Source organism: Vicugna pacos, chromosome 8 (genome assembly GCF_048564905.1).
Source record: "Vicugna pacos chromosome 8, VicPac4, whole genome shotgun sequence".
NCBI lineage: Eukaryota > Metazoa > Chordata > Mammalia > Artiodactyla > Camelidae > Vicugna > Vicugna pacos.
The window spans coordinates 8,923,237-8,931,434 of record NC_132994.1 but is presented as its reverse complement, the minus strand read 5'-3'; the positions used below and the strand labels follow the sequence as shown (position 1 = coordinate 8,931,434).

The 8,198-nt window shown below is 37.7% G+C and overlaps 1 long non-coding RNA gene across 2 annotated transcripts; it reads left to right on the top strand.

Moving 5' to 3' along the window:
• The first annotated feature begins 422 nt into the window (after positions 1-422).
• LOC140697824 (uncharacterized) lies at positions 423-7,588 on the top strand. Of its 2 annotated transcripts, XR_012075180.1 has the most exons (3): positions 423-705; positions 1,369-1,558; positions 7,421-7,588. It is a non-coding gene; the product is annotated as an uncharacterized lncRNA (long non-coding RNA). The 2 variants fall into 2 exon arrangements; XR_012075179.1 differs by lacking the exon at positions 7,421-7,588 and having other exon boundaries at positions 1,369-1,593.
• Positions 7,589-8,198: the final 610 nt, after the last annotated feature.

The window sequence follows — 8,198 nt, the reverse complement described above, 5'->3', positions numbered from 1 at the left end:
AGAGTCTCAGAACTACAGTCTGCCTCCACCTTCCTGTTTGACATCTTGACTCACTGGTCATTGCCCCAAAGCAACCAATCTCAAGATTGTATGGGGCTAGCCCTGTTGGAGAAGCTGCTGCAGCCATCCTTACTGCCGTCTGCAAGACAGATGCTGCAGCTTCACCCTGAACTCTTGGCTTCCCACCAGACTTCCTCAGTGATCTGGTTTTTCTTTGTCTTAATTACAACCCTCGGGCCCTGGGACTCAGACTTATCTTAAGGAAGTGATCATGAAATGTTATGGACTGAATGCTTGTGTTCCCCTCAAATGCATGTGTTGAAGACCTAACACCCATTGTGATGACATTTGGAAATCTGGCCATTGGGAGGGAACTGGGTTAGATGAGGTCATGGGGTGGGGCTCCAAAGATGGGATTAGTGCCCTTACAAGAAGAGGAAGAGAGACCAGAGATATCCCCCCTCTCTCCATCTCTTTCCACTCTCTCTCTCTCTCCCCTCACCATAAAGGGCACTGCAAGAAGGGGCCATTTGTAAGGCAGAAAGAGAGCTCTCACCAGGAGTGGAATCCGCCAGCACCTTGATCTTGGACTTCTCAGCCTCCATAACTGTAAGAAACACATGTCTGTTGTTTGAGCCACTCAGTTTATTATATTTTCACGGCGGCCTGAACTAAGACAGAACACTCAAGCTTCCCCAGTGCCAGGTGAGAGCACTTTCCCTTAGCCAGCTTGGGCACCTTAAATGCCTCTTTCAGTCAATGCCTTGAATACTCAGGGATGACCCTCATTCCGCTGAGGACTATTAGGTGGGGCCTGGTGGTTACTCTCCACATGTCCAGTCCACCGTTGTTCTTCCTAACCAAACCCCTCTAACCAGAGATGATACACACAAGTGTATACATGATACACAAACCAAGAAAGTGAGTAAAAATCTTAAGCTGCTACTTTTATCAGCATGGAATATAACAGAATTGCGAAGCTGTAAAGCTGAGCTGTAGCTTGGAGATCCCCTCTGTTGCAACACCTTTTTTCCATCGCCAAAGAAAGTAAATCTCAGAAAGTTTGATGGCTTACCTAAATTCACATAATCAGGGTAGAAACAGGCACAGGAATAACACTCCATCAATCTGTTTTGCTCAGCTCATTTTAGGCTTTAAACAATAACTTTTACTGTAGAAAATATCAATAAAAAGGCTTAGTTCAATGTTTTGGATTGCACACCCATGCATATGCCCTCATCTGTCTTTTAAGGCTTTGGAAAAGTTGATATCACCATGTATGCTTAATATTTTGCCACACGCTACGATTATAGCATGACAAATCAAAGCCATAATAGTAACCCTAGCTTCTTGTTCTTCCAATTTCAGCTGTCATCTCCTAAACCAAAAGTCTTCCACATCAATAGAAGCAAAAATCAGACAGACATGCTTATTATGCATTTGGGGCTGGAGAGATAAACAAGACAAGTCATGCCTTCAGCAAAATACAGCCCATCTGGAGAGACTGACAGCTGTGCAAAGTCTGTCAGCAGGAAATAACGCTGGGATCATCTCTAAGGTGCTATAATCAGAAACCAAAGTCTTGCAATTGAACCAAGGATGTTGGATCATTTCTTTGGGGAAGAATGAAGGGAGATTTGATGCCAGAGGTCTCAGATGGTGATTAGAATCTAGGCAAAAAGAAACAGAGGAAGACGTGATAAAATAAGTGCTCTAAGATAGTCTCAGAGGTGGACAGTGACTGGACTTTTCCAGTGAGCAGTGGCTAGGTCAATGTCGTGAAAGGTAACAGAGAACAGTGGTAGTCAAACAAAGAATTTGGAAGGCAGTTCAGAGCCAGCCAGATCACGTAGGGCTTATGATGACATGCTAAGAATTTCATTTTAATTTTGTAGCCTGCAGAGCTAAGAAAAGTGATCCTTAGCAGAGAAATGTCTCTTAATTACAAAATTACAACAACAGAAACAAACAAGTAATAATAACAATATGTGACTTGCAGATTGTCTCCTTCCTCTGCATTTCAACATCCTGGATGTGAGTAATCCAGTGTGTCCCAAGTTGTTGGGGAAACCTTATCACCAGAGTGATCCTCTCACGGTGATCTGTTTAATCTTTTCAAAATCTGCTGATGGTTTCACTTGCTGGCTGCCAAGGTTCTGGCTCCGGCTTCAGTCCTCACTTAACAGCTCCTTGGCTGCCCTGCTCCATTCATCCATCACATGCTTAAAGTCCATCCAAAATTCTGCGGCACATCTCACTTTTTCCATTTCTTGTAGTGCTCATGTTACGCTGGCCTTTTGTACACCTGAAAATTAGATTCAAGTAATTTCTGGTTTTGATGTTTCAAGCACTTCATGCCTTTGTGCTTACAGAGTACCCTTCAAGGCTCTGGTTGCACTCTTGTTGAGACTGGATTCAGAGTTTTCCCTGTTAAGGTTCAGCCTGATCAAGAAGAACAAGGATCATCCTGGACTTATCTGCCTAGCTGAGCTAAAGACTATCAGGGTGTTGATTAATCTGCTGTATTATTCCTAAAACTGACCTCTGTATATCACCTGCCTTCTGTCCCCAGAAACATTTTTCATAAATTTTAAGCCACCTTCTCTGATTATTTAGTGTTCTGATGGTAGCTTCTGAAAATAGTAAAATGTTTTTAATTTCACGAAGAAAAAATCATTTAAGTGAAAAGTGCCAATCCCTGTTTTGATGGAGAAATTCCTTTTGAAACTCATCCGTTACTTCTCTCTTTTTCTCTCTCTCTTTCTGTCTTTGTCTCTCTCTACCCATTTACTTCCCTTCCTTAATTTTTATCTCTAAGAATTTATCCCAAATTGCTCCCTTAGCAATTCTACATTCAATAGTTTTAAAGATCAGAAGACATTCCTTAGAGAAATATGCCCATTATAGAGATGAAAATACTGAGACACAGGTAAGATGCCTTTTAGGTCTGTTTGTGAAGGTAGTTACAAACCTACTATAGAAACTCAAAGCTCTCAGTCCTTAGTCCACTGAAAAAGTAATAGCTCTGATATATAAATTAGTTTGAACGAGATCATGAGTCTTTCTCCTGACTTGGAAGTAATCTTGGCTTCTGGCTAAGAAATCAATTACATCATATCAATTAACTCAGGGACAGAAAAGCCTAAGACTTGGCTGGCCCAGAACTTAGAAAAAAATCCAGCTTTGGCTCAAGGAATCTCTTATGGAAATGAACTGGCCTCAGTGGCCACTGAAGAATCTTATCATTTGCTTAAATCATCTTGCTCTAAATTCTTGATTTAGTAAATGCTACTTTAGACATGACATTTATTAGTTTTCTGTACTGAGAGAAAGATTCTCATTCAGCTTAGAAAGTAATAGAATTCTATTACATGTAAATTAATTTTTCCTCTGTAATTTATCTTCATTTTTACCTAGATTTTTTCAGTACTTTTTCTTATAAATTTTGCTTTAATTTCTAAACATTACAAAAATAACTCTCAAGAATATTGTTACATCTGCATTAAAATCATCTCAGTCATTCCTTTTTATGGAAATTGCCATTTTTTTGGCATTACCTTTACTGATAAAAATTGTGTGAATAGTCATGCACAAGAATAATAAAAATATTTATTATTTATCAAGTAAACTGGAGATAAGTTGTTTTATGGAAAGAGGGCTGACTTTGGAACAAGACAGACTGAAGCCTGGCCATCTGTTATTTCTAGGGTTTAAGCAAGTTACTTCACATTTCTTTATGTGTAACATGGGCTACTGATTACGGCAATGTTGTAAGAACATAATGTTCTGGGTGTAACAGAACAGCTCAGGGGTGGTTCACATTACGTGCTCAAAAGTATTAGTCCTCTATCTTCTTTCCCAGAAGGTAAGAATGTTGCACCATTGTAGTGATGCTTTTCATTTGAGCCTTATGATTTTACTAGATGCGACCATCCTTAGTTTCCATCATTAAAAAAGGTGTTAACAAATTAATGATGGAAGAATGAGTTCATTTACTTCTTTCTAATTGCAAGAGCATTTTGCTAACAAGAGGTTTAAAAAAGAGAAATATTTTAAATTATATTATATTTTCTTCAGCCAACTAGTGCAGCATTTTATGAGGATGTTATCCTCAACATTTTACTTTACTTAAAACAAAAACTCCGGGTTGTTTTTCTCATTAAGCCAGAAGAAGCTGTTGCCTGGCTACGTGTCCAGCATGTATTTGAATGAACATTAATGAACTCATCTTTTTTTGATGTGTTTTATGTCATGTTTCAAATCTATCTCACAGACTCATCAAAAAGGAAGATTTAATGTTAAACCTAAAGCCAAACATCAAGGTAACTTAACTAAAGAAAGACAAATTACAAAGGAGGTGAAAAGGGGGAAATAAGAGAGAAAAACAGACTGGGGAGATCAAGGGAAAAGTGAAATGAGTCAGAGGAAAATTAGTTAAATATTGAATGTCTAACTATCTTACAAAATTAGAGGCAGAGGTTGATCCAAGTTCTGAATATACTAATGTAAATATACCTATGACAGCACTCCAGGCTGATTCAGAATGCCATTTTAAGAACTTAATATAAACCTATAAAAGAAAGCCACACGAACAAGAAAAATCTGTGGGTTTTTTTAATTTTTCATATTCAGACATATCTTGAGATAAATTCTAAACATCAAGGAACTCCTTTACCTAAAAATCACTCAAAGCAATAGAAGATTCAGTGGAGACAGGAAGGTCTAACATATTGAGAATGTATTAGATATGTTCTTTAAAAAATACATACCTGCAACATGTAATCAGATCTAAATTTTGGATGTAAATTCCAAGTCAGTTGCTTATGACCTCAACACATTTTATCCCAGTTCTGTGAAACTGTTTCCTCATGACAGTAATTCCTCCCCACGTACCTGTTAACCAGAGCACTAGATGGACGTTGTACAAGTGGTAGAGATGAAATCATTGAGTAGAAGCTACACAGAGGTGGTTCAGGGTTCAATAAAATTAGAAAAATGTGTCTAATCATTAAAGCTCACCATGATGAAAATGAGACCAGTGTTATGGGCTGAATTCTGTCCTCCCAAAATTCATATGTTGAAGTTCTTACCCCAATACCTCAGAATGTGACTATATTTAGAGATCGGCTCTTTAAAGAAATAACATGAGGTCATTAGGGTGAGCCCTAATCCAATAGGACTGGTGTCCTTATGAAAAGAGGAGATGAAGAGACAAACAGGTGGAAAGGGGAGAACATGCGAAGACACTGGAGGAAGAGGGCCATCCGAAAATCATGGAGAGAAGCCTTGGAAGAAAACCAGCCATGCTGACGCCTCAACCTCAGCTTTCTAGCCTCTAGAATAGTGAAAAAACAACTTTTTGTTGGATCAGCCACCCATCCTGTGGCACTTTGCATCCCTAGCAAGCTAAAACAACTCGATATTCCTTTGGTAAGGATGCTTTATGAGATCAGAAAATTTAAAGGATAAGATAGCTAAGTTCCCCTCCAACTCTCGGATCTTATGATCTGTTAAAAAAGAAATGGTAGGAGGTGGAAATTTGTTTCTATGCCTGTTAATGTCTCTTTCAACCCTAATCTTCTGGGACCCTGTTGACTCTCTCTCATTTCCCATTTTTTTCTATTTCCCCCAACGTTCCCCTACTTATTCTAATTTCTTGTACCCCATACGATCCTACTGTCCTCTACTCTTGGTTGATTCCCAAAATGCTATTTAGACCATACCTAAAGTAGATAAATCTCAATCTCATTTTCCAGTCAATCTACAAACTATGTCCTGTGTTATTATCTATATATAAAATTTTACTTTCTCACTAGACTGCCAACTCTTTGAGACAGAGGTCATCATATTTATTTTGCTTTTTCTGGAGAACTGACTACAGTACTTAGCATAAACTAGCTAGTTCATTTATCATTAATTAGGGAGCCAAAATTAATGTCCACTATGATCACCGTGTCATTCTCTTCTTGCAATAGCTAGAATCAGCACACTCAGAAATAACAACACGAGTGCGCCAGACAGAAAGATATTTAAGGAATACTTACTGTAGTTGTTTCATTTACAAAAGAAGAAGCCATAAACACAAATATAGAAAGTTGTAAATCTTCCAGGTAGCTAATAATCAGATGCACATTTTACTACTGAGGCCCCCTCACTCACTTTTTTACTCCACTTAGCTTTCATTTTTCTCTTCCCTTCTTCATTTGTCCATGCAGTTCCTACTTTCATACTTTTTATTTCATTATCCTTTCCTGATTTAAAGGAATAAAGACTGGAAAAAATTGGAGGAAAATAAAGCAAATAGACATGTTTTAATGCTACATTGGCTAGTATTTATACAAGCATAAAAATAAGTTTTGCTATAAACACAGAGGTTTTGTAGGTACTTTTATAATTATTCAGTGGAATTAATATGTACTTAGTCTGGACTTTGTGCAAATCAGACTTCCATTTGCAAAGCAGTGTATTACGAGCACTTTCAATGGAGTAAAGATTGAAGAAGGGAGGGCAAAATCCACTAGATGAGCCATTAAAAAAAAAAACTTGAATCCATTTCCTTAACAAACTTGCAAAAGGTTAGTTTTGCCATGACTTTGGCTATATAACAAAGTAAAAAAATGATTTGTCTCTCTGTTTACCAACGTTTGGTCTTGAACTTAAAAAAATATTCCTATTTATAAATTTACTTTCAAAATTATTACTTAGTTGTTTAGAAAATCTTGAAAATGTTGGGTGGACCAGAGGAAAGGTGAAATCAGATGCGTGTTGGACTAAAGAGCTTAAAATGTTTCCCAAACATTTTTGGTTCTATAAAATCTAAATTTATTTTCTCAGAAATCATCAAATGCTTGTTTGATGGAAAATCAAGCCATTTTCCAATCTCTTTCATTTAATTCATACTGCTTTTTAAGAACTGCTTGTTATGCCGAAAGACTGAGTTTCTTTACTGGAACTAATAAGTTGTGTTTTTTTTTTTAACACAGTAAGAAGAAATTTGAAAACCTAGTAGGTATAGGTGGTTCTTAATGTTAATTTTTACTTGATTTGAAATCTATGACATTGTTTTTTTGAAAAACAGTAGAAATCTATATAATTTCCCGAAGATCCCCTATGCCCCAAGCAAAAAGTAATTCTGGGTAAAAGTGTTATTTAAATGAATGCATCTCAAAAATGTAATGAAGAAAAAGGTACCGTTATGTAATGGCAAATGTAACATCTTCTAACGTGTTAGGTCAGTTTTATCTGTAACCAAAAGGAATCAATTTAGAGGGGAAAACAAAAGTCTTCTATACACATAAACACCTTACACTCAGAAAATTCAAGTGCAGATAGTAAAGCTAAAAATGGTTTTATGGCAATTATAAATGTTCTTTATACATATAAGAATGAATTGTAATTTATAATTACTTTATTCTTCCAGGAAATATTTATTGAAAAAGTTCTACGTGTCAAGCATCATTCTGGGCTCCAGAATCATAGTGTTGACAAGAAAGAGAGGGTTTCTGCTCTTGTGGAGTTGGCATTACAGTGGGAGAGAGCAGATCATAAATAAGGTAATTCCGGAAGAAAATAAAGTAGTTGATGGAGTAAATGATGATGGAGGGAGGAAGTACATTTAGATAAGGCAGTCAGAAAAGCTTTTCTATAACGAGGAGGTGATGGCCGAGCTGAGATTTGAAGAAATCAGCCATGGAAAATTTGGGAGGTGGAATTCCTGAAGGAAGGTGAAAGTGTGAAAGGCACCAACAGGAATGATCCTGGAGTACTCTGGTGATGAATTAAAGAAGCTGGCAAATTCTTAGATACTTTTCTACTGCAAGGTGACATCTATTTTCCTGCCCCTTGAATTCGGGCAGGCTTCCAACTGCTTTGACCAAAAAAGTGTTAGAAGTGAGGTTTTACCCATTCCAGGCTAGTCTCTCAGGCAGCTTCCACCTGGTCTCTTGGAGCCCATAGCAGACAGATAGCTCTATTAACCCTTCTGGAGAGAACAGGGAGAGGACCTGAGACTACAGACAGAGGCAGAGACCTCCAGACATGTGACACAGGCTAATTCTGACCTCCCCAGGCAAGGGGCCATTTGAATACACCATGAAGAGCAGAAGCGTCACCCAACCAGGCTCTACTGGAATCTCTAACTCACATACTTCTGAGAAATGATAAGATGGTTGCTGTTTTGTTGTTTTAAGCCACTGAAG